This window comes from Triturus cristatus, chromosome 5_2 (genome assembly GCF_964204655.1).
Source record: "Triturus cristatus chromosome 5_2, aTriCri1.1, whole genome shotgun sequence".
Taxonomy (NCBI): Eukaryota; Metazoa; Chordata; class Amphibia; order Caudata; family Salamandridae; genus Triturus; species Triturus cristatus.
This window is the reverse complement of record NC_140588.1, coordinates 73,917,532-73,944,798: the sequence shown is the minus strand read 5'-3', so window position 1 is coordinate 73,944,798 and position 27,267 is coordinate 73,917,532. Positions and strand designations below refer to the sequence as shown.

The window sequence follows — 27,267 nt, the reverse complement described above, 5'->3', positions numbered from 1 at the left end:
GTGTGCAACAGGGGCGTAGTGAAACGCCCGTTTTAACAGCTATAGTGGTGGCAGGGTTTTTTATGGGCCTCTTCTGTCTCGAACTCGGTAGACAAAAGCTCCTCATTAACAGTGGAATTTAGCGTCAATAGAAGAGCAAGCAGGAGCATGGGAATAAAAAGAATGGGCAGGAGCTTGGTAAAAAAAGAATGGGGGAAAAAAGAAAGAATAATGGAAGCAGGGTTGATGAGAATTACGTGTGTATGGATGAGTGGGTGGGTGGATGAATGAGGATGTGGATGAATGAGTGGGTGAAACGATGAGTGAATGAACAGGTGAAAGGATGGGCAAGTAAAGGGATGAGTGGATGGATAGGTGAGTGAATGGATAGGTGGATGGGCAGGCTTAAAGGGTGGGAGAGTAAAGAGATGGATGGATGGATGGATGGATGGATGGATGGATGGATGGATGGATGGATGGATGGATGGATGGATGGATGGATGGATGGATGGATGGATGGATGGATGGATGGAAGGAAGGATGGATGGATGGATGGAAGGATGGATGGAAGAGTAACAGGATGGGTTGACAGGGGATGGACAGGTAAAACAATGGGATGGATGGATAATGGATGGATAGGTGAAAGGATGACAGAGTAAATGGATGGATGGACAGGCAAATGGATGGCAGATTAAAGGGGTGGATGGATGGAAACGTGGACAGATAGGTAAGAGGATAGCAGAGTAAAGTAATATGAGTGAATGGATGACAGAGTGGATTGATGGATGGCAGAGTGGATGGATGATAGATGGATGGCAGGGTGGATGGATGGCAGAGGGGACAAATGGATAGAGGAATGGTTTGAGAGGTGGATGGTAGAGTGTATGGGTGGACGGATGGAAGAGTGGATGGATGGCAGAGTGGATAGATGGATGGATAGATAGATGGATGGCAGAGTGGATTAATGGATGGAAGAGTGGATGGATGGATGGAGGTGGAAGAGTGAGTGAATGGGTGAATGGCAGAAAGGGTGAATGGGTGGCAGAGGGGATTGATGGATGGCACAGTGGATGAATGGATGGATGGCAGAGTGGCTGTATTGATGGAAGAATGGCAGAGCGGCTAGATTGTAAGGTAAATGAGTGGAATGATGGGTAGATGGATGTCAGAGTGGGTGACAGGATGGATGTCAGAGTGGATGTATGGATGGGTGGATGGATGGCAGATTGGATTTATGGATGGCAAAGTTGGGGGATGAATGGCAGAGTTGATAGAATGATGGATGAGTGCCAGAGGGGATGGAAGGATGAATGGATGGATGGCAGAGTGGATTGGTGGATGGATGGTAGAGTGGATGGATGGATGGAACAATAGACAATGGATGGCAGAGGGATAGATGGGTGGATGGATGATGAATGGCAGAGGTGATGAATTGCTGTATGAATAGTGGGGGGATGGATGGGTGGCAGAGTGGATGAATGGATGGATGGCAGGGTGGATGAGTTGATGGATGGCAGAGTGAATGTATGGATGATGGGTGGATGGATGGCAGAGTGGGTTGATCAATTGCATAGGGGATGGAAGGATGGATGGCAGACTTGATGGATTGATAGATGAATGGCAGAGGGGATGAATGGATGGCAGAGTGGATGGAATGAGGATAGATGACTGAATGCACAGGTGAAATAGTGGATATCAGAAGGTGGATGGAAGGGTGAAAGAATGATTAAATAGATTTAGATGGAAAGACATGGAAGCTGTTCTAGGCAGAGTTTGGCTCCCTTGTTTCGTTTGCTTGGTGGCAATTAGTGCTTAAGTTCAAAGTGGGGTATATTTTCATTTTCTGGCTACTCCCTTGGCATGCAACCACACCATTAACCTGTGGAACTGCAGCCTGACCTGTGGGAAAGGCAAAAGGACTGTGGTCAACTTTAAAATTAGTATTGTCACCCACAGACCAGAGAGAGAATGTATCAATAGCCAACAGTGGCAGTTGTACTTGCTCAACTGCAGATCACTGCCCAAGCACAGTCTTGATAGGTTCACGGTTGCAGAACACAATAAACCAGTAGCCATGTTCCTCACGGAAACCTGGCTTCATGAGGACTCCATGCCTGACATTCCAATTACCATGGCTCAGGGTTATGCAATCACCAGGTGCTACTGAGAAGGAAGTAAAAAGGGAGGGGAGTAGCTATCATTGACAAAGAGTAGCAAAAATCAAAATTTGACCCCATGGGTGTGAATGTTTATTGTTTGCAATAGAACTATCCTCAACCTATATATTCTTTAGTCATTTAATACATCGTCCTCCTGGCTCTGCCATCCAGTTCTTACAGCCCCTTCTTGACATTGTGGCTGAACACAGTCTAGTGACTGCTAACTTTACAGTCCTAGGTAATTTAAATCTTCATCTAGAAAAAACTAACTGTGTCCAAAAACCTTATGATGGGCCTAGCGGTGGTCCAATTAGTACAGCGGGTTGAAGTCTCTACCCATAAGCAAGGCCATCTACTAGACCTGATATTCTCCAACATACCTGAAACTGACCACAGGGGACCTCATAGAGATCTTATGGTCAGACTATAAGCTAATATCATTCTAATTGAGCAACATAATTACTAAAAGCACTGCACCTCATCATTCCAGATGTAGACAAACCTGGTCTAAGATGGACATAGGGGCATGGGAGAACATGCTCACTAATTCCACCCCTGAATTGGTTGCCAGCATTGCCAATAGATACCGCAGATTTGAGGTATGGATGCTGAATGCCTTAAACAATCTGCCACCTCTAAAAGAACATAATGCCAAACGCCCCAGAAGTAGGGCACCATGGTTCTCACCAGAACTCTTAAAAATGAAAAAAGAATGTAAAAAACTAGAAAAGACATGGAGAAAAAGCAATGATGTATCTGTCAGGGATAACTATAAGAAGGAAGTAAAAAAATACCATTACACCATAAAGGAGGCTAGAGTCAACCACTTCCAAGATTGATAATTCAGCCAACTCCTCCAAAGACGTGTTCAACCTGGTGGACAGCCTTACGAAAACCTGCAAATAGCATATCAGGCCCGTCTCCATCAGATTCTTGGTGCCACATGTTCGCGAACTTTTTTTTGGTTAACAACCGCCCCACACTTGGAGGGGATGATGGAGCCACTAAGTCTCCCCAACTGCAGCACAGTAAACATAGCACATTTCCAGTAATTATGCTGGAAGATGCTCAGGAGATTCTTAAATCTTTAAAGTCAAGCTCCCTGCAGGACCCTGCTCCCTGGACATCATGCTCAAAGAAGGAAAAGCAGTGACAACCATGCTGAAAGCAATGTTTAACTATTCACTCTAGTCCAGGACAGTCCCATCAGTGGGGAAACACGCTATTGTTAAGCCTCTACTAAAAAGGCCATTGATCGACCCCCTAAAATGTGAAAATGACTGCCCAATTTCCCTCCTTACAGGACTTAGTAAAATTCTAGAAAAGTTTGTCAATAAAATTCTTTTGCTATATTTGGAAACAAATAGGATATTACATCCTTCCCAGACAGGCTTCGGACTGGGCAGCATCACAGAAACTGCCTTTCTTGCAGGTACAGAAGAAATTAGAGCCATTCTGGATAAGGGTGGGTCCCTGGTGCTGATCCTGCTGGATATGAGCGCAGCCTTGGACACCGTATCCCACCCAGTGCTAGTCAAAAGGTTGGAGAAAGAAGGCATAGCTGGATCAGCACTAACATTGTTAACCTCCTTCCTCCAAAACAGAACCTTCAAAGTATGTGAGGAAGCTACAAAGTCAGAAATTCAATCCCTAAAACGTGGGGTGCCTCAAAGGTCCTCACTGAGGCCCATATTGTGCAATCTGCATGTTCACTAATTGGCAGAGATCATAAAGGCTCATGGTTTCTCCTCGATCTCCTACGTGGATGACTCATGGATTATCATCTCTCCCTTACATCAAAGTGACAGGACATCTTTCCATCTCAACATCTGCGTTAAAAATGTGGTAGACTGGATGGCAGCAAGCAGTTTTAAATTAAATGGGGGTAAAACTGAGGGGATGGTGCTGGAAACAGCCCCGCTTGGTAAAGGAGCTGCACTGGCCAGAGTTTCTTGGCAGTCAACCCACCCCTAAACTGGAGGTCAAGAGTTTAGGCTTCGGGCTCCTCGACAATAAGCTTTTAACGGCAACCAAGCAAAAAAAACTAGTGACAACATGTTTTGGCTTGCTACCTATGAGAAGTTGGCCTGGCATATGCTGGTCACTAGTTAAAGTGGCCACCTTGCACCAGTCCAATTCGACTCTTATGGTAGATAGGTTTAAAACAACCTTTTTAAGAAAGCTATCCTAGTGGTAGCTGTGGAGAGCAGCCTTCAGGCTAAGTCTCTGAGGAATGTAAAGCAGCTTGTTTTACCTTATAATCTCTTGAATTACCAAATGAAAAGACACCACACAGGTATATATATATAAAATATATATGTATTTATTACTAGACACACTCAACTAATCACTTTATGGGATTAGAAGTCAGGAACATATGCACAAATCAATGTTTCGCAACAAATTAAGCACTTATATGGCTGGGGCCCTAGGGGCGTACCAGACCATATACTAAAAAAGAGGTATAAGAATATCGACTTGAGAAGGAAGAAGGCCTAAGGTCTTCAGAAGCGCTGGGGCCTCACTAATCCACCCAAGGCAGGTCAGTAAAGGACCAACGGGAGACGCATGCAGTGTGAAAACACAGCCGCGGATCCCAATAGACTTCAATGGAGCAAGTCGCGGTTGGAATTTTAAAGTTTTAGGGTACTTCGGGAGAGTCTACAAGCAAGTTACTTACAGGGTAAGTAGTTCGAGAGCCAACACACACAGGAGCACTGGAATGCACGAGTTACCTGACCCAGGGAAGCCGGGTGCATAGGTGTCTTTTGGCCTCGGGTCGCAGCGTTGTTTTCAATGGGAGCCAAAGAAGACTTGCTGCTTGTGAAGACAGAAGAAGTGTCCGGTGGAATCCAAGGCTGGAATCAGAAGAAGGAAGACCTGAAAGCAGAAGGGACAGTGTTCTAAGTCACTTGCCAGTGACCCGGGCCAGAAAGATGGATGCCCACGTGAGTCGGGTGATTTCAGGTGATTCACGGGTGTCTTGACTCTTCAGCCACGAGGTCCAGGAGGTGTCGACGATGACCAGGAGCTGGATTCAGAGTGTCCCACAAAGTTTGCAGCTTACTGTGGTGTCAGCAACCGGATTGGAGCCAACAAGCCTTGGCAACAGCAAGTCTTGTGGAAAGTGAAGAAAGTCAGCGGTGCAGACCAGCAAGGTCTGAGGGACTCTCCCAGCGAGGGTAAGTCAGGGCAGACCTGGAGCAACCAGGGGAGCCCTTTGGTTCTGTGTAAAAGTCTTCAGGGGACCCACAAGCCAACCGGCAAGGGATCGCGAAGACGCCTCGGGAGGATTCGCTTCACAGGAGCCCACGGTCACTCGGGATGAGGTAGGCCTCTGATTTTCGATGGAAATCCTGCTGGAGGCTTGGATCACACATGGTCTAATGCACACGTTCGTAGAATGTCGTGAAAGGGTTGCACTCGACAATAGTGCACGGTAACCGGGTATTGCTGTTCCTCGTCACTCCTGGGGTCCACTTGCCTCAGCTCTGCTGGAGACTCACGATGGCCATCGAGTCAGGAAATCCACTTCCGGGGCTGCAGGGACTTCGGACTCGGGCGGGAGCGGGAACGTTTGCGACCGTTGATTCAAAGTTTTGGTGCCTGCCTTGCAGGGGAGTCACTCCTTGACTCCAAGGGAGATTCTTCAGTCTTCCAGAGGTAGTGGAAAGTCGAAGGTCCAGGATTCTTCTTCAAAGCGTCGTCCAGGGATATATAGTTTGCAATGGCAAGGATTCCCTAACTTATACTAAAAGAAAGGGAGGGACTAGCTCTATGACCACTCCTCTGGGAGGGTCAGGGGAGTGGGTGGTTACACCCACTTCCCTTTGTACAGTTTCGCGCCTGAGCAGGGGCAGGTAGCCCCTGAACCGGTTTGAGCTGGCATATGCACAGAGGAGCCTACTGCTCCCCGGTGCAGGACTTCAAAGCACTCTAGGAGTGCACCCACCCAGCCCCAATACACTAAATCCTGTCTGGAAGGTGGTGAAACCTCCCTGTGACAGATTCCTATTGTTGGGCCTCCTCCACTGCGAGTTTCGGTCAGCAGCAGGAGGGCAGCCCAGTGTCTGTGCTGGTGGCATCCATTTTGTGATGCCAGGGCTCTTTCAGGATTCCACAGTGGGTACATGTCTACCCCTCTAGAAGGGTGGGATCATACTCTCACACCAGTTTAACCACATCCACAAACAGCTACAGATAATAGACTCTGAGGGCTGCAGAGGGGCCCTGCTCAGGCAGAGGCACCCCCTCACATGTAAACCAATCACCCTGCCCTCAGGATTGATAGGGCCTGCACTAGGGGTGACTGATAGGTTTATATGTGTGTGTATGGTGAGATATAGGGAACCTATACCTCAGTGAGGAGTGCTAACACTACCTCACGCAGGCTGCAGTAGCAGGCCTGTGGTGTCTGATTTAGTCTGCTTCCCAGGGGTGGCGTAATAAATGCTTCAGCCCCTGGAAGGCCTGTGAAGTACCTATGCCCTTGGTACCTAAGTTACCATATACTAGGGGCTCATAAGGTACCACAGTATCCAATCACTAGTGCATCTAATATGCACTCCAAGTTGTTTAGAGAGAACAGAGAGGCTGGGGCCCTGATTAGCAGGGTCCCAGCCAGACTATAGCCAGAAACCAGTGTATACATCAGAAAAAAAGTGGGAACAACATAAGTGCAGATCCTACTCTCCTACACTATCCACTCTGGGAAAGCTACTGAGATGGCTACCTTAACCTTCGCATAGAGTGGTGGTGTATGGTTTAATCATCTCACGACTTGAATATGGGATCTTCCAATACTTGGGAAGTCCCAACTCTGTTATAAAAATACTCCAGGTTACTCAGAATGCTGCAACCCGGATACTGCTGAAAATTGCCAAACAACAATCTGCATACCGGGGCCTGGCAAGCCTGCAATGGCTACCAGTGCTTAAGAGAATTCACTTTAAGGCACTTTGCGCTTCCACAGCAGATAAGTTACACAGAGTCAGAACTTAAATTGCATCATCTGGCCAGAGGGTAATCTAAATGAACTTCACTGATCCCACTATAACCAATCATCTTTGGAACCCCCAAGAGACATTAGCAAATAGAGTTTCACTTTAGACAGAATGACAGTGATGGTCACCTCTGTTCAATGTCAACATTTATTGACTGGCATTCTTTAATGCACTCATATGTTCCTTTAAAGCACATTCACATTAAGGGCACCATTAGGATGGTGGGCAGACTTTGTCCGCCCGCCATCCTATCGTAGAATGGGACCGCACGCCATTGGTACGGGGGTCCCGTTGGTGACATTAGGATGCGCCCGCCACACTGGCGGGCGCATCCTGCATACTTGACATTGCGGCGGGCGGTGCTCTCAGCACCGCCCGCCGCAATGCCAAGAAGGCATGTCATGCTGTTCCATGCACAACGTGGCAGGCACCGCGCAGTGCCTGCCATGTTGTGCATGGAACAGCAGGGGGGTACCATAGGTACCCCCCATGTGTATCCTCCACCCCCCAGAAGCCATACGGGCGGTGGCGATCTGCCCGCTATCCTAATGACCCTCTTAGTGTTTCATGCATATTGATTTTTTTTATTTGTGTCATGGTTCAGTTCCGAGCAGCCTTTTCTAGGGCTGTGGGGTAAATCATGTATTTAGAAAATGTTTAAGTGGCCCCTTTCCATGACATGTTGGAAATCTAGCATAAATGTTGAAATGTTAATGAAAGATATGTGATTAAATACACGTGCCAAGATAAATCAATTTTCTTGTCCTCAGTCCCAAAAAGAAAAGGGTTAAAAAATTACAGCTAGATCTTATTTGTGTACAGAACTTTTAGCAAGTTCGCATTTTCTTACTTTAGCCATTTAGTGTCTGATGCCAGTCCCTGATTCTATGTCTAGGGAAGGTGATAGCTGGGCTTTGTGTATTCTCCATAGAATAGACCCCAAAACCGGTCCTTGGATGCTTGATTCCAGTACAGGGAAGACATTGCTTGGCAGTTCGGGCTGGACTGTTCCCATGAGGCACAGGGTCAAGACTGATTTGCATATGGCCATGTCTGAACTGGGGTGGCGTGGTGTGCAAAATAACAATGGATTAAACCCAGATCTGTGACTGGGGATGAATGTTTTGCCAATGTGCAACATTCCATCCATCTTCTTGTGTGATTTGCTGTTCGCCCAATGTGGGAGGGTATGCTCAGACATGGGGCCCGCGCTCACTACGCCACTGGAGTCAAGCTATCCTGGCTGAAGAGGGGTGAAACCCGAAACTGGTCCTAGGATGCTTGATTCCGGTCCAGGGAAGACATGGCTTGGCAGTTCGGGCTGGACTGTTCCCATGAGGCACAGGGTCAAGACTGATTTGCATATGGCCATGTCTGAACTGGGGTGGTGTGGTGAGCAAAATAACAATGGATTAAACCCAGATCTGTGACCGGGGATGAATGTTTTGCCAATGCGCAACATTCTGTCCATCATCTTGTGTGTTTTGCTATTCTCCATAGACAGTCACACACAATGGGAGTGTAGGTGTGACTTGAAGGGCCATCCTGGCCGGATGGGAGGGAGGCGCTGGACCCAGCCTCACTTACACCTAAATAGGCTGTGTCCTGTAGTGAGTGTGGAACCAGGGCAAGAAAGTAGGACCTCTGTGCACTACAAAAGTCTGTCTTTGAAGTCTCCCCCACTTCAAAGTCACCACCGGGTATATGTACTGGACCTCAGACAGCAACACTTTATTACACTTCTGGACCTGTAGATAGTCTGCTAAGAAGAAGGAATGCTGTGCTGCTGAAGGATTGCCACTCTGCTGGACTGCTGCTTTGCTGGATTTCTGCTTTGCTGTGCTAATATGCTGGCCTGCTGCTCTCCTGCCTGGGTGAGAAGGACTGGACCTGTATCACTTGTTTCCAGAACTCAAAGTGACTCCAAAGGCTAGCTAGATGGCATCCTGATAAAACGTCTCAGGGACATAAAAGACTTTTATTCAACCTGCGTCTGCACCTATACTCTGCCATCTGTGAGTCTACCCTGCCATGTTGTGCCACCTCAGTCCTGGACACTTGGAAGTAGGCCATACATGTATTTCCAGCAGAACCAATGCATTTTCTGCTGAGTGACGCATCCCCAAGAAGCACCAATGCATCTCCTTGGTTGAGTGGTGCATCTTCTAGAACAGAGGTCTTCAAACTTTTGTAGGTTGAGCCCACCCAGTCGAATTTTTTTAGATGTTGGGCCCCCCACGACCTGACAGAAATTTCTGGAATCTGGTACACTACATAATCGACTGCCGTGTGCATATCATGGGCCATATTCGGCAAATAATTTTTAACACAATAAGAGTGTTTAGTAAACTGCAGGTTTGTGAATGGGTGTGGTGAAATGACAGAGGCCTATTACACAGCTCAAAACACAATTTTCCAAGATAAAATGTGCACAAATTCTTTTTACTAGGATGCTTTGTTTTACATGACCTAGATTAATAATAACACCACCAACATAAATGTGTGGACCCGTTTTCATCTAAAATAAACTTTGTTATGGTTGTTGCATGAAACAAAAACATTTCTCTGCAAATACTAATAGACTCTCTCACATCAATCACATTAAAAAGAAATGAAACAAAACAGTATTTAAAAGAATCTGTTTAGGAATTATTCCAGGCCATCAGGGCAAAAACAGAGCTGCCTCTATCAAGGGAACCCCTGAAAGGCTGGATTGCAGTGCATGTAAAAATGTCCTTTTTTTAATTTAGGACGAAAACCTTGATGGGGCACGACATCCCCATACTTGTGTACAGTGGCGTAACTAGACCCGAACTTTGGGGGGGGCTAACAATCCCATCCAGGGCTGGCTCTAGCACTGGACGCACATAGTGCAATGGTCTGTTTTGGCGCCCCTCCCCCATTTCCTCCTTCTCCATGAATTTCCTCACTACCACTCACCAACAATGCACCCAATCTCTCTATAGCACCTTTCTGGCAAACATCTCATTTTTTTATAGCGCTACTCATAGTTTACCCACACTCAGTTCTTTGATCTGCATGGTACACGTTCTTTGTAGCAGGCACAATAAACCTCTGCGCTGTGTGGGTGTCAGGAGTACCCATGTGAGTGCACGCTGAGTGATGCAACAGTGTGAGAGTAGGGTGAGAGGAGTGACTGCAGAGTGAGTGAGGTGACCATATGAATTTGGGTGTGGATGTAAGTGCAGAGTGGGACAAATGAATGTATGGTTAGTGATGGTCTTATTTGAGTGACTATGCACATTGAGCAGTAAGGGGGACATGTGAGTTAAGTGTTTCATGAGTGCAGGGTGAGTAGTGTGCTTGTGTGACTGCAGGGTGAGGCACAGGGTGAAAAGCACAAGTGCATTGTGAGTGCATAGTGATCACTGTGAGTTCAGGGTGAGCGGGTGATCAGTGTGAGTGCCTGGTGATCAGTGTGAGTTCATTGTGATCATTGTGAGTGCAGAGTGATTACTCTGAGTGCAGGGTGAGCGGGTGAATGGTGTGAATGCATGGTGATCAGAGTGAGTGCATGGTGATCAGTGTGAGTGCATTGTGATCGCTGTGAGTGCAGGGGGAATGGTGTGAGTGCATGGTGATCAGTGTGAGTGCATTGTGATCGCTGTGAGTGCAGGGTGAGAGGGTGAATGGTGTGAGTGCATGGTGATCAGTGTGAGTGCATGGTGATCACTGTGAGGGCAGGGTGAGCATGAAAGTGAAGGGCGAGAATGAGGACTGAGTTGTCTGAATGCAGGGTGCATTACCAGACACTTGAACTAACTCAGCATGTTATTGACGGCAGCGTAGGGTTTCAGATATGTTAAACTATTGCTATTATGGCATTAACCAGGGATCAGGGTGGAGGAAATAAACGTGCTGATCTTGCAACAAACTTCCAGTTTTATGGTTAGGGTTGCCAGCTTATTATTTTGATGGCCCAGTTGGTACAAAAATAAACAGTCACCTATAGCTGTATTGTCAGCACTTGTCTGTGCATACTGTGAACAGCAAATATAAATAGTAGCACTTTTAATTGTGTTCTAGGGCTGCCTGAATGGTCCATGACTGATAATAAAATGGAACAAAGACAGAAAAGTCACATTACAAATGTATACATACTTATTTATAAGCATATTTGGTGTCAAGACAAGCAATTTGCAGACTGTTTAAAAAACACATGGCTGGCTGGCATTTTTCTTTTGGCAACTTGAAGCCCTGTGGGCGTTGTGGCGCCTGCCTGTGTAAATTTAAAAGAAACTTTGTCTCCTTTCTACTAAGAGCTTCCTCCCAGGACGGGGTTAAACTGGTAGAGCTGAAATGCTTCAGCTGCATTGGGAGGCACGATGTCTCCTTTGCTAAAACTGAAAGCAAGGAAAGACGTCATTTCAGCTGTAGTGGGAGGCAAGGAGTCTCCTCTGCTATGAAATCAAACGCAAAGGAACAGGGACTGTCTGTTAGTTTACTTTCCTTTTTAGCAGAGGAGACCCTGCCTCCCACTGGAGCTGAAGTATCCAAGCTCTACCAATTAACCCCCTCCTGGGAAGGTTAACTGTTAGCTCTTTACAGGACAAAAGCTCAAGTCATGCCTTATCTATTTCCCCTCCCTCCCCCTCCAGCCCTCAGTTACCGGAGCTCGCCAATAAAGAAATTCCCAATTCAAATGGGTGAAGACTTGTGACGCCTCGGGACAGTAAAAGACTCTGAAATGGAAGATCTTAGTGTGGAGTGCGCGCCCCCCCTGAGATGGTGTCGCGCCCCCCTGGGGGGGGCGCGCCCCACAGATTGAACAACTCTGTTCTAGAAGAACTGACGCATTGCAATGATGCGTGGATTTGAGCTATTGCAAGGGATTTGCATCGCTGCAGCCTCCTTCATCTGGGACCGACGCATCACCTTTGGAACCCCTACTGCACAATGCTTTACCAGGTGCAAGCTTATCGCATCGCTTGTCAACCTATATCTCCACATCGCAGCTTCAACGTTCATTGGAACCGACTCATCGCCTCAGCTGCTTTTCACATCCTCGACACCGGACTTCGCGTAGCAAACTCAGTCGATAGGATCCTCGATGTCGATGCATCAGGACCTCGCATTGCAGACTCACTGCATCTCGGAACTGAAGCATCGCCTCGGCTGCTCAATGATCAGATCCACGCAAGCTCTCTGCAACCAGGATTAAGGTACTTTGGTTCAGCTGGCCTAAACGGGTCACTGTAGCCTTCATCGGGGGTCTGCCTGAACTTCTGACTTTGTCCTGGGCCGGCCTGACCAGATATCAGAAATAGAGCTTTTTGCTTCTTGCTTCTATTTTATTGAAAAACGTTGAAATTCAATATCTTGAGTTGTACTTATTGGTCTTGTTTTATTTATTAAATTAAGCTCTATTTGTCTAAACCGGTGTGAAATCTTTTTGTGCGGTGTTTTCACTGTTTTACTGTTTGAAGTGTTACACCAATACCTTACACATTTCCTCTAAAGTTCAGCCTGATTGCTCTGTGCAAAGCTTCCAGAGGGTGAGCACAGGTTAATTAAGGGGTTGCCTGCTTCTTACCCTAACTAGGATTGTGGATGCTTCTTGACTAGAGTTCATACCCCAGTCAACCAACAACTCAATTTCTAACACACACATATCATTCTCATCCTGCTCCGACTGAAGGGTGTCCTGTGGCAGCCTCTAGCCAGTAGGAATGACTTGCTGTAATGCGGTGGTGTAGATGTCTCTTTTGAATCCCTCTTCTTTTTTGCTGCATTAATTTTGGGTTGATAACAAGCATTTAGATGCTTGTGTTTTAAGATGATCCATTGAGATATTTCCCACAACTTCCTCGCATCCATTTTTTGGGTATGAGATTTTTCCTTCAGCATAGATTGTGAAGAACTTCCACTAGTTGAGACCTGGAATCTTCGGTCCGATCTTCATTGCACCCTTGAGCAGCTTCTGCTGGATTTCCCCCTCATTTTGACCAGATGCCACAGCTGAAATACGTTCTCTATCCCCAAAAAAGGGAAAAACAACAAAACAACAGCTAGCCTCCTTTGCTGTACATCACTCCTACAGCAAGGACAGTAGTGTTATGTTTTAAAAGGACAAAAACTATTTGAAAAGGGAATAATACAGTCACAGTTACAAATCAAATCTTTTCAATGGTATCCAAGGATTCATGAATCCTTTGCACTACCAAGGGATTCACCTGGATTTGCATCAGCAGTTTTCAGTACCGTGGTTCCAAAAAGATTTGCAATGTGGAAATTTTAAAATGTACTACTATAGTGCAGTTCCTAAAGTTGCTCTTAGCAAACCCCTTGTCTCAAATAATAAAAATGTATTTGTTTTCTTTTCAAACTCAACTTTTTTACAAGTTCCAGGATTCATTGCACTGGTTTTGGAATCACTGTACCCAAAAATAAATCCTGCCTTTTCCATCTTTAAAAAGTGCTCCAGTACTGACGCATTGTTTCTATTGGTCCTTCTGAGGATCTGCACTCCTTAAACACCCCAAAAACATGAACACAGATGTCGTATTGTTTAAACATTCCATAATATCTGAAAAACAAGCCCACTGGCTCTATAAACCAGGAGCCCACCTTTTGAAGTACAACATTTCGCCCTTGTCTATTGAGTGGGAGGAAAAGAAATGGATTCTATCAGCATCATGGCATCTCAGCCCTGGAGAAAGACAGGAAGCAACTGACACAGGACAATCGTCTGCGCAGCCAAACCAAGATGGCGATCGCAGGCAAACCAGGATGGCGATGGGTTGTGGTGGCTTCAAGATCAATGGGCTCCTGCTGCATGTCAACCTGAAGAGGGACTCCCTGGGGTGACAACCTTTTACCCAACTTGCAGGGCAGAAAAAAGAAGCAGCAGCATCCGGAGATGTACCCATTTGGAATGAGTGACATGAGAAAACATCTCTTGGCCATGCACCTAAATGAGTACTCCTGAGCAAAGATGTAGAGGCAGCAGTGGGAAGATGAAGAAAAGGAATCATCCCTGTCCCAAAAATCCAGTAAATAAGAAAGCTTCTTTCAGTTTTTCTCCACTTACACAAAGTGATCTGTTTAGGGGAGATGAATACGGTTATCTCAATGAATACCCCTCTGAAAAAGATGTCAGAGAGCGTTTTATTAAAGTTTAAAAAGATAAAGAAATAAAAAAGTAAAGCAATATTTATCTAAAACCTCAAACATTTCATAAAAAGTTTTTAAAAAGTATGAAAATGTTCCAAAATAAGAAGTTAGTAAATAAAATACACACACACACACATATATATATTTATTGATTTCTTTGTTTCCTTTTTTATATGGATAAGTGAAGTGCATTGAGTGGATGACTTAGCTTAAGGCTGGTCTCTCTAACCTATCCCTACTGCCAACATTTTTGTGCAGCAGTGGCTGGGTTGCAGGGCCTGGCTAGTAGACTAATGCTACAGCCCACCTCCAGTGCACAAAGCTAAAGTTTGTGTGCATCCGCTCACAAGCAGAGGTTGGGTTGCAGGGCCTGACATACCTCTTCTAAGCATGGCTAAAGGCACTGCACAATGGGTGTCAGATGCCAATCTATGGTGGAATACAAATTGCCCCTGCTGCACATGGCCAAACGTTATGCAGGGCAATGCCTGAATGGAGGCCAGATCTTGTGCTCCGCCTTCTGCTGCTCATGGCTGAAGGCTGTGTGCAGCAGAAGTCAGAAATCTGCAGGGAGTGTGGTGCAGGGTCGGGTCAGATGGCCGGTGTTGTGACCCATCACCAGTGGACATGCTGTGCGTGGAGGAAGTCTCGCATCCATGGATGTCGGGATGCCAAGTCTAGTCTGGTCAGAGGGAAGACATGTATCAGATATCATTGAAGGTTGAGGAAACAGAGATTATTTGACAGCTGCCAAAGGTGTATTTTTACTTTGCATGAAATTTGACGGATCTCATGTAATATGATGTAAGGTTTATTTGTAGAGTGCTGCTTGTCACCAGTGAGGGTATCCAGGTGCAGATAGTTACCTTAACTTGCTAACTACCTTTCAAGTATCATACATATTCATTAAATAGTGCCAAAGCTATTAGGAAATGAACACTTCCACCCTTTTAACCATCCTCCACTAGATGGATTTAATAAAACACAAGATCTTAGGAGTAATCAAAACTAACTTTGGGTGTGTCAATTTTTGCACAGATCTGTGGCAATGCACCAGAGGTATTAGCAAAACAAAGATTTTTCACACGCCCTTTAACTTTGCCTCTCTCACCTTTGTCAGAGCTAGGGGTGGGCAGAATTTGCAAAAGGGACTTTCGCAAATTATCGCGAAAATGTTAAAAATCTCCGCAAACACGCGGAAATATCGCGAAGATGCGGAAGTTTTTTTCCCGCCCGTTCGCGGTATTTTCTGCGTGGTCGCGGCTCACCAACTTACCCATGCGGTTGCTCGCGGGCGTGGCCATCTTGTTTTCACTCTTCTCGTGGTGCATCATCGCGAGAAGAAAGACGTGAGTGCGCGACCAATGACATTACTGCGGGCGCGAACTGTCGCGAGACAGCACAAATGGCTACCAACAATCCAACATCTCGTTGAGAACGCGACCGGATCGGGAAAACTTGTCGGCGAACGCGGGGATTCAGGTAAGGCGATCGTGCGCGTGCGAGAATGTATTATTTTACAGCGCGACCAAGAAACAAATTATCGCTAAGCTGCGGAATGCGGAAATTTTGACATTTTCGCGCTCTCCGCGAAACGCGAAAATGTCAAATTATCGCAATTTCCGCAAGCGGAACGGCAATTTAGCCCAGGCCTAGTCAGAGCTGCCTAAAAGCCAAAGTTCCCGCACTAGGCTGAACTTGGTAATAGCATATGAAATACCATACAGATTAATTAATCAGCACCAAAGTTATTATCCCCCTATTTAACATTGTCTTTCCTTGATGGATTTGCACAAACTCAATACATCAAGAGTAAGCTTAACATGATAAGGGTCTGCCATATTTCATGCAGATCTGTGAGAAGGCTCCAAAGTTATTTTCAAATCAAAGATGTTTAGCTCCCCATTTTATACTTGATTGCCCTTGAATGATCAGCATAGAACTGGACGAAAATTAAACATGCCAAACATGCTAACATTTTTCTTGTAAATTACAACTTTTTAAAACTCTGTTACCTTGGAAGAACCAGCACAAACTTATATGTATCTAATTATTACACTCTAGCTATAGCCATGTGTAGTTATTGTTAAGTCAGAATTTTTCTTTGAAAAGGTTTGTTTTGTTGTTTTGTCTTCTTAACCCCTTCCCCGCTCATGACGGAACCACTCCGTCATGAGCCACGGTTGCGCTGTGCTCATGACGGAGTGGTTCCGTCATGCTGCGGCCGTTGGCGGCCGCTCCGCCCACGCGGCGCTAATTCCCCGCCTGTGCGGGCGATTAGCGCAGTGGGCGGAGACGTGACGGAACCACTCCGTCATGAGCACAGCTCAACCGTGGCTCGTGACGGAGTGGTTCCGTCACGAGCACCGCGCCACCGCAACTGCCCCCAAACCCCCCCAGCGCCGCGGCGGAATTCCTGCCGCGGCGAAGGGGTTAATAATGTTTGTGCTGTTTGATGAATCTGCATGAAACTTTCTAATAAAAAAGTTCATCTGATTTGGGTTTAGCATGCCAAGGTTTGCGAGGTTGTGTCAAGTAAAGTACAAAAAAGAGGAGTGATAAACGACACATTTCCCATTTTTATTACTTAAGAATTGTTTGTTTCAGCTACAGAAAATAAAACGCTGAACAGAATTACACCAAACTTGTCATGACCTGTGGACCGGGAAACTACAGCATGTCCCAAATTAACAAATTAAAACAAAACTCAGAGCCAGACTCTGCAGCCAGCCATCCAGATGCACATGGACAAACACTATCAATGGCAGCTTGGGCTCATGGTCTTCGTTCAGACGCTCTGCATATCACAGATGTGCACAGATAAAGGCCTTGCCAGAGGGGCTGGAAGTAAGCAACAAATTGGTTGTGGGGGCAGACCTAGCCCCATGTACATAGCTAAGGACCATGTGCAGCTGGAATTGGTGTAATTTAGGGGTCTGGGCACAGGTCTTGGACCTACAGCCAATAATAGATGAGCACAGCCACAGGGTATGTGCAGTGTGGATTGGCTTTACAGAGCTGGTTTGTTGTTGGACTTACCAGTAGGCCAGACCCTGTCCACTGCACATGGTGTGGTACGCGCTGTAGGCCAACCTCCTGTGATTCTGGGCAAACCATTTAATCTCACCGTGACTACCCCACGAAAATTCAATGTGACCTTGTGAAATAAATGAAATACTAGCATTTGTAAAACACACAGCTACCTCCAGAGAGGTGTCCTGGTGCTGGGGGCCGTCAGGAAAATTAAGCGAGCCACTGCCCAGAGTCACAAGGTGCTGGGTTAACCTGCCACCGGCGATCAAACCGCTGCACCTCACCTCTTCCCTGAATGTGACCTTGTGCAATGTAACTGGTGCTTATGTAAAGTGCTCCTATACCTTCAAATCGAGTTTGCGCTATATAAAACTGCAAAAAGTAACACCTGGCTGGTGGGTCATAGCCAGGCCTTTGGCCACATCCTGCTCCACACAACCGAAGGCCATGCAGAGCTAGGGTTGGCCAGCCAAGGCAGGATTGATGCAGGAATTCTGATGAATGAGATGTAGGATTAAAAAACAAAAAAAAATCTGAAAAAGGCAGTTTAAAATGCACGTGTTATTATCTTTGGTAGTTGTTTTAAATATACCACTGTAGTATGCTCTCTTCACTTTCAGAGCATAAATAAAACACAGGAACAGAAGGAGAATGAAACGTTGGATTTATTTTCAGAGCAAACGACCCACGACATATCCCGTTAACAACCTGTCTTCATCTGACTTCTCCCTGAGATTCTAGATCCCAAGAAGCATTCTACCTTTCGCTCACCTAGCTACATTCCATAAAGTAACAGCAACCTATTTACAATACATTATACGATCAACGTACTACACACCCTCCCCTTTTTACACAAACAGAAATTTAAGTCATTCACAAAAAAAAACTAAACATAAAAGATAAGAAATAAAAGAAATAAAAACAAAATATGATAACTTAAGTCATGACATAATCACGGAAGCGAATAGGTGCTGTACGTAATCTTGAACCTACAAGATTTCTACCACTACCCTCACCTTCTCCCCTCTCAGATGTTATACAAGGAGAAACAGGATGTGGTAAAATTACCCTGGAATCCCCTCTATCACCTTGATGCAAATTACTATGAGAAAAATGACTAGAGGGCTCCGAACGTGTACCAATATTATCACACACACCAAACCAATCCTGATCTGAAATATCTGTAACATTAGGGTCAGTCTTATTTTCCAAAATGATAGCTGCTTGTTTGTTGGTAATTTTTATAAGTGCATTTTTGTTCCACCAACCTCTATCTTGCAGCATGACAGACATTCTAGAAACACGTATAACTTGAACAGGAGCTGAAAATTTTGAGTGACCCTTAGAAACTTTAATAGGTTTCCGAATCAAAACCCAATCCCCTACTGACAAAGGTTTGTCCACAACATGAAATCTTTTATCATAGTTATGTTTATAACTATTGAGGTTCCGATTCCGATCCTGGAAAAACCGGGTACGAACCGTCGGTCGGAGGGTTTTCTCCGTCCGACTCGTACCCGGTAAAATAACCCTACAAACTTGCAAGTACGATTCGTACGGAAACACCATTTCCGTACGAGTCGGAAAAAACACCGACCGACTGTAAAAACACATACCAATGTGATCCGGGACAGCGCCGACGTGACGTCGGGACGCATGCAGGCTGCATTTCACGAACCAGGAAGTACGAATCGTATCAACACCAGTCCGGACGGCAATATTTTTACGGCACCCAAAAAGTGCAGGAAAAGCGAAGTACGGCATGATGCGAGCGGAATTGGGAGCCCGGTACGCGCCGAACCCCCCCCAGACCCCGCAGATGTACGTGCCGTACCCCCACCCGTGTATGTACACCCATGTATGTACGAGTCGTACCCCCACCCGTGTACGTACACCCGTGTATGTACGAGTCGTACCCCCACCCGTGTATGTACGAGTCGTACCCCCACCTGTGTATGTACACCCGTGTATGTATGAGTCGTACCCCCACCTGTGTATGTACACCCATGTATGTACAAGTCGTACCCCCACCCGTGTATGTACGAGTCGTACCCCCACCCGTGTATGTACACCCGTGTATGTACGAGTCGTACCCACACCCGTGTATGTACGAGTCGTACCCCCACCCGTGTATGTACACCCGTGTATGTACGAGTCATACCCCCACCCGTGTATGTATGAGTCGTACCCCCACCTGTGTATGTACACCCGTGTATGTACGAGTCGTACCCCCACCCGTGTATGTACACCCGTGTATGTACGAGTCGTACCCCCACCTGTGTATGTACACCCGTGTATGTACGAGTTGTACCCCCACCCGTGTATGTACGGTGCGTACCCCCAGCGCGTACGGGGGTACGCACCGTACATACACGGGTGGGGGTACGACTCGTACATACACGGGTGTACATACACAGGTGGGGGTACGACTCATACATACACGGGTGGGGGTACGACTCGTACATACACGGGTGCACATACACGGGTGGGGGTACGACTCGTACATACAAGGGTGTACATACACGGGTGGGGGTACGACTCGTACATACAAGGGTGTACATACACAGGTGGGGGTACGACTCGTACATACACGGGTGTACATACACAGGTGGGGGTACGACTCGTACATACACGGCACGTACATCCGCGGGGTCTGGGGGGGTTCGGCACGTATGCGGGCACATGTCTCCATGGTTGCTATTGCAGTTCGGTCCGTACGGTGTATTTTCCATACGGTTGTAAAATTGGAAGGACGGGACGGATCGTACTTGCGCGGTCGGACTTCATTTTTCCGATTCGTAGGGTAAATCGTCAGAGGATGTGTCGGACACATTTTCCGACCCGAGGACGTGTGGGGATATTTTCCCAATGCGATTCGTATGGACTTTTTCCCATACGAATCGTACTTGGCAGATTGTACGCTACTTGTACGATTCGTACGGTAAAAATCCCGGATACGATTCGTATGGGGAAATTTTTTCCAGGATCCGAATCGGCACCTTTGTTTTTTAATTACACAATCTCGAATTTTGTTTAAATCAAGAGGAACATGAGATTGTTTTTCAAGTAACCATGAAGGATTGAGTTTGGAAGTTGGTATGCGGCCCCTTAACAATGTGAAAGGTGAAACACCAGTAGTAGTGTGTGGCGTGGTATTGTAATTCCAAATTCTCTGGAACAAAAAAGAAGGGATGTTAAAATCATTACTAACAGCTGTTTGTACTGCATCTTTCAACAATCTGTTGGCACGCTCAACCAATCCATTTGTTGAAGGACTATACAAGGGAGCAAGAGTATGCTTGATGTCTAACTTGTTTAAAAACAAATCAAAATCACGACTAACAAAATGAGATCCGTTGTCAGTTACAATATCATCAGGTGTTCCTTCTGTGTAAAACAAATGTTGCAAAAATAAGATAGCAGTGTCAGAATCTGCACTTTTAACAATAGAAAAATATATCCATTTAGAAAAATAATCTACGGCAACAATAAGGTATTTCTTTTCTGAATTGAAAACCGAAAATGGACCTGAATAATCTAAACCAATTTTCCTCCACGCTGCAGAGGGCCATTCAACAGGGCACAACGGGAAATTAGATGACTTCACATGTTTATCAAAGCACAAACACTGAGGACATTGGTTCACATGAGTCTTAACCTGATTATCAATGCCAGGCCACCAATACGTAAGTTTAATTTTGTTAACTGTAGCCGTAGTACCTGGATGCCCCTCATGAGCAAGCGAAATAATTTTATCCCGAATTCCTCTAGGAGGAACAAATTTATCCTGCCGCATTAAAATTTCATTTGAACAAGATAATTCTGAAGCAACCTGTGCAAAATTGTTTTCTTCTACAGACAAACTCCGATCTAACGGCCAACCTTTGACTAAAAATTTCTTGACATTTTGCAAACAATCATCTTGTTGAAAGCTTTGCACCCAGTCATCTTGCGTGATCTTGTAGGTTTGTATGACATCTTCAACAGCGAACACACATTCAAACTCATCATCCACATTCAAAGTCTCTTGACAATGAGGAAGAGGAATACGCGAAAGGCAATCAGCTCGAATATTCTTGCCACCAGGAAGATACTTTATATCAAAGTTGAATTATTGGAGTCTAGCTAACAACCTGACTAAGCGAAAAGATGCCTTATTGGAAGAACTATCAGCAAGCATATACACCAATGGTTTATGATCTGTATATAACTGAAATCTAGTCCCCCAAATATATGTGCGAAATTTTTCAACAGACCAAGTGCAAGCTAGAGCTTCACGCTCAATTGTGCTATAATTGATTTCAGCAGTGGTTAGAGTACGAGAAGCAAAAGCTAGCGTACACTCTTGTCCATTGATTATCTGACTCAACACAGCACCTAGACCTTTAGCACTGGCATCAACAGTTATAATGCTTTGAATACCATAAGTAAATGGCTTTATCACAGGAGCATTAATTATTAATTGCTTGACCGATTTGAAGGCCTCATCCGTGTCCCCAGACCACTCAAACTTAGCATGTTTTTTCAATAAGTTCCGAAGAGGTTGCACCACAAGAGCATACCCTTGAACAAAACGAGCATAGTACTCACTCAATCCAAGGAATGCCCTCAGTGAATCTTTATCTAAAGGGGCTGGTGCATTTTTAATTGCATCCAACAATGAATTCTTTGGCTTGATACCTTCCTTAGATAAATTGTGACCTAAATAGTCTACATTTTGTGTCAGAAATTTACATTTGTTAACATTTACAGTCATACCATTTGTTTGTAATTTACACAAAACTTCCTCAAGTAGAGAGTAATGTTGATCCAGTGTTTCTGAGTGTACCAAAATATCATCCTGAAAGGCTTCAATACCCACACAATTGTCAAAAATCTTGTCCATTAATCTCTGAAATATACTAGCCGCAGACGCTAATCCAAAAGGCAGTCTCTTATACATAAAAACACCAAACGGTGTAACAAAAGTAGTCAAAGGTTGAGACTTATCAGATAACGGGATTTGATGATACGCTGAGCGTAAATCAATGGTGGAAAAAAATTCGCTGCGACCCAATTTGGCAAGCATATCATGAATTTTGGGTAACGGGTGGGCATCTACAACAATATTGCGATTGAGAATCCTCAAATCCGCACACAGACGAATATCGCCAGAATGTTTACATGCAACTACTGCTGCAGAAACCCACTCCGATGATTCCACGGGGGAAATAATATTTTGATCACACAATTGATCTAAGTGTTTTTTGAGATCCTCCCTAACAGAAAGTGGAATAGGAAGAACTTTTTGAACAACCGGTAAAACCTTATCTTTAAGTTTAATGGTATGTTCAACATTTTTAACTAGCCCAATTTCAGTGCTAAACACAGTTTTATATTTGTCAAACAATTTGTTAAGAACAGGATCATGTATTTTCTCATCATCAACTAATAATACCGGAAAATCACCAAGAACTACGGGTTCCGGATGCCCAGGTTTAAACAAAATCCCCAACCCGGCTTGATCACGCCAACCCAAAATGTCTCTACCATCCAAGGCCACATAAATTTTGGTATTGATGACTCTGCCTTTAAAATTAATTGTATCATTGAAATACCCTCTCATTATGATGTCATACTCACCAAAGGCTTTGGGGTTCACATCAGTAGCTATTAGTTTTGTGTTCGCCCATAGCCTGTAAAATGTTTTTTCATCTAAAATCGTAATTGGAGAACCCGAATCAGCCATTACTTCCATTTCAATTTGACCTATTAAAACTTTACAATTAGGCCCTTTAACTTTTTTCCCATCAAGAGAATTGATATGAATAGATAAAGAAGATACATTTAAAGCATCACATAAGTCATCATCAGAATAAATGTGGTTAACCTTGCTTTTGTCTTTGGGTAACCTACACATAGTAAAGAAATGACCAATTTTTTTGCAATTATTGCATCTTTTGCCTTGAGCTGGACACTCTGGATTGTTACCAACATGAAACTTGGATCCACACCTGTAACAAAAAATGTTAGGTTTACGTTCAAACACTTTTGCGTTTTTTAAACGATTTGCAACAGCATTGACTTCAATTTGATTAGAATCATCAGCATCGATAGTCATAACTTTAGTGTTACCAGATGCATTAGAAGTCCCTGCTAAAATCTTTGATGATGTAACCGAACATTGAATACTCTTAGCGATAACCACCACTTCATCTAAGGTAGGATTTTTACAAGTTAATATGCGTTCTTGTATTTTTTTGTTATAACAGTTAAAAACAAGCTGGTCTCGAAGCGCCGTCTCTAAATAGAACCCAAATTCACACTTTGTAGCCAACACCCTTAAGGTAGCCAAGTAATCTTCAATAGATTCTTCCGCAGACTGTTTTTGTTTAAAAAACACATGTCTCTCAATCATTATTGAGGGTTCATCTTTATACTGTTTCCCCAAACGAGCTAAAGCTTCTGAATAAACATTCCAAGAATCATCTGCTGATGGATTATTGACAATAGGAAGACTGTCAAAAACTTGTTGACCTGCATCTCCGAGATGCTTGAATAAAATGGCTCGTTTTCTAGATGGAGAGTATTCAAGTGCATCAATAGCCTCCAAATAATTTGTAAAAACTCTTAACCATTTTGGCCATGGAGTGGGTGGCTTTCCAGCAATCTTTAAAAAACACGGTGGAGCCACAATGCTTTCATTGGATTTAGCCATAGTACATAAAACAGTTCTGTTAATAAAAAAAAAAAAAAACATTTTTTATTTTTTATTTTTTTTAACTTTAGAGTGAACACAAACCTTTGTTTTGGCACGTTGTGTACTCAATGCCGATGTTGATGACAAGTAAAATCGATTTTTTCTAAAATAAACGAGAGTAAAACGATGTTCACTTGAAATCGGCAGATCAAAACAACGTGGCTGTAATGCTTTGCAATGCAAGCGAGCCCAACCTTTCAAAATGGCCGCTCTAACGTGATGATGCAATCACGCATCGACATCATCTCCTTCCTTGTTCCGACTTCCGATTGAGCAAGCTGTATCGGCAGTTGAAAAGCGAGCGCGGACTCCTCAGAGAACCAACACGGAGTTTGAAAGATGCTGAGGCATAAACAGGTATGAGATCCAAAAATCACACGTGTACAGCCACTGTCGATGTACTCACGACTTCACAAGTAGAATTCCAAACAGGATAACACCGTCAGTGGGTCTTCTTTTTGAATTGTAACAAAACACCACTATTCAAGAGTTCAAAACGCTTAGTTTGCTGTAGAGTTTCACCAATCCCATCCAGTGCGTCGCCAAAATATGTAGTATGCTCTCTTCACTTTCAGAGCATAAATAAAACACAGGAACAGAAGGAGAATGAAACGTTGGATTTATTTTCAGAGCAAACGACCCACGACATATCCCGTTAACAACCTGTCTTCATCTGACTTCTCCCTGAGATTCTAGATCCCAAGAAGCATTCTACCTTTCGCTCACCTAGCTACATTCCATAAAGTAACAGCAACCTATTTACAATACATTATACGATCAACTTACTACAACCACAGAATTTCACCAAAAAACACTTAGTTAAAGTGACGTTATGGGTACAAATTAAAAACTAGAAACTACAGAAAATGTCTAGTTATTGTTAGGAAAATAATTATAACTCACGTCCATGTCATGGACTACTTATGACTTCACATATGAAATTATTCGTGACATGTCAAATGACGTTGGATGGCATCACTGGGGGCATCTCAACTGGGATCACTGACAGAATATCGATGCTGAAAATATCGACCTGACAAAATATCGAGGTCAAAATATCGAATACAAAAATATCGAATTCCTATCTTCAAACAGGTAAGTACAAAAATATCGAATAAAAAGTATCGTTGTAAAAATTATAGTTAGTCAAAATATCGAATTTTTTAAAATGTCTTAAAAGGAATTTAAAATTAATAAATTAATAAATATAATTAACTAAAACATACTTAAAAATACTTAAATAACCTTACAATTAATAAATAATTAATGTAAGTTAAAAAAATAAACATACATTTTAATTTTTGAATACATATATATTAACGTATCATTAAGAAAAAATATTCAATATTTTTAACGTAGGATAGCGGGAGGGTTAAATTTACTATTACCACTCCAGAGAGTGCAACAGTAGGGAATGCGTTGGATAGCGTAGGGGTAACAATTGCGTTTCCCACTCCAAAGAGTGCAACAGTCGGGAAAGCGTTGGATAGCGTAGGGGTAACAATTACTATTCCCACTCCAGAGAGTGCAACAGTAGGGAAAGCGTTGGATAGCGTACAGGTAAAAATTACTATTCCCACTCCAGAGAGTGCAACAGTAGGGAAAGCGTTGGCTAGCATAGGGGTAACAATTACTATTCCCACTGTAGAGAGTGCAACAGTAGGTTAAGGGTTGGATAGCGTAGGGGTAAAAATTACTATTCCCACTCCAGTGAGTGCAACAGTAGGGAAAGCGTTGGATAGCGTAGGGGTAAAAATTACTATTCCCACTCCAGTGAGTGCAACAGTAGGGAAAGCGTTGGATAGCGTAGGGGTAAAAATGACTATTCCCACTCCAGAGAGTGCAACAGTATGGAAAGCGTTGGATAGCGTAGGGGTAACAATTACTATTCCCACTCCAGTGAGTGCAACAGTAGGGAAAGCGTTGGATAGCGTAGGGGTAAAAATTACTATTCCCACTCCAGAGAGTGCAACAGTAGGAAAAGCGTTAGATAGAGGGAGGGTAAAAATTACTATTCCCACTCCAGTGAGTGCAACAGTAGGGAAAGTAATGATTTAATATATTAATAAAAAATAAAAAAAATATTAATACCAATAAAATATGAATTAAAATGAATTTCCAATTACATATTATTTTATAATTAATCAATTATAAATACAATTACATTTTAATTATTAAAAATTAATTACTTATTCATAATTAATTAACTAATTAATTTTCAATAACAAAAATTAATTAATAATAAAAATATATACCAATTAATAATTAACAGTAAATTAATTATCAATACACAACAATAATGTTAATATGTAATTAATTACAATTAAATTACTTCCCACCCTATTCCCCTATAAACACTCAACCCGCTAGGGAATATAAAATAAAAAAATTAACATAATTATCAATTAATCAATCAAAATGAATAACCAATTAATAAAAATAATTACCAATTAAAAACTAATTGACAATAAATTAGAAATCAATACCAATAAATAAAAAAAATAATTACATTATTACAATTAAATTACTTCCCACCCTATTCACCTAGAAACCCACAACCCACTACAGAACTAAAATGCAAAAATTAATTAAAAATATTAATAATTCCTAAAAATTAATATTTTATTTACTATAATTAAATTACTTCCCACCCTTTTCCCCTATAAACCCACAACCCGCTGCGGAATTAAATTACGCAAATATTAAATAACATAAAATTCATTACTTAAAAAAATTAAAACCTACATTACAAAAGTAATATACACTTTTAACACATATACTAACATACAAAACACTTTAAAAAATTCGATATTATTAAAAATTTGATATATTTTAATGCCTATATTTTATACTTTGCTATTTTGACAATCGATATTTACCTTCAATTCAATATTTTTAACCACTATATTATGTCCATTCGATATTTTGTCCATTCTATATTTTTACTTCCATATTATGTCCATTCGATATTAATTTTTCGATAATATGTCTAGTTACCGCTCAACTGACATCAATGAAGGCATCTTTTAAGGCATCATTGAGAACATCATCATTTGGTACCAATACTCTGCTCACTTCCCTTAAAAAAATATTTTGAGCACATTAATATTTACTAATATTTTGCTTAAACTTCTGTTATAACCAGTGATATATTAATGCAGAAATATAAATCACTTAATTTTTATATGAATGCACCACATAATTCTGTAGCCACAATTAG

General features: G+C 43.3%; 1 protein-coding gene across 4 annotated transcripts in view; it reads right to left on the bottom strand.

Moving 5' to 3' along the window:
- LOC146822680 (molybdenum cofactor sulfurase-like) overlaps nucleotides 1–27,267 on the bottom strand; it is a 496,467-nt gene that overhangs the window by 282,109 nt on the left and 187,091 nt on the right. The gene's annotated exons all lie outside the window — the stretch shown is intronic.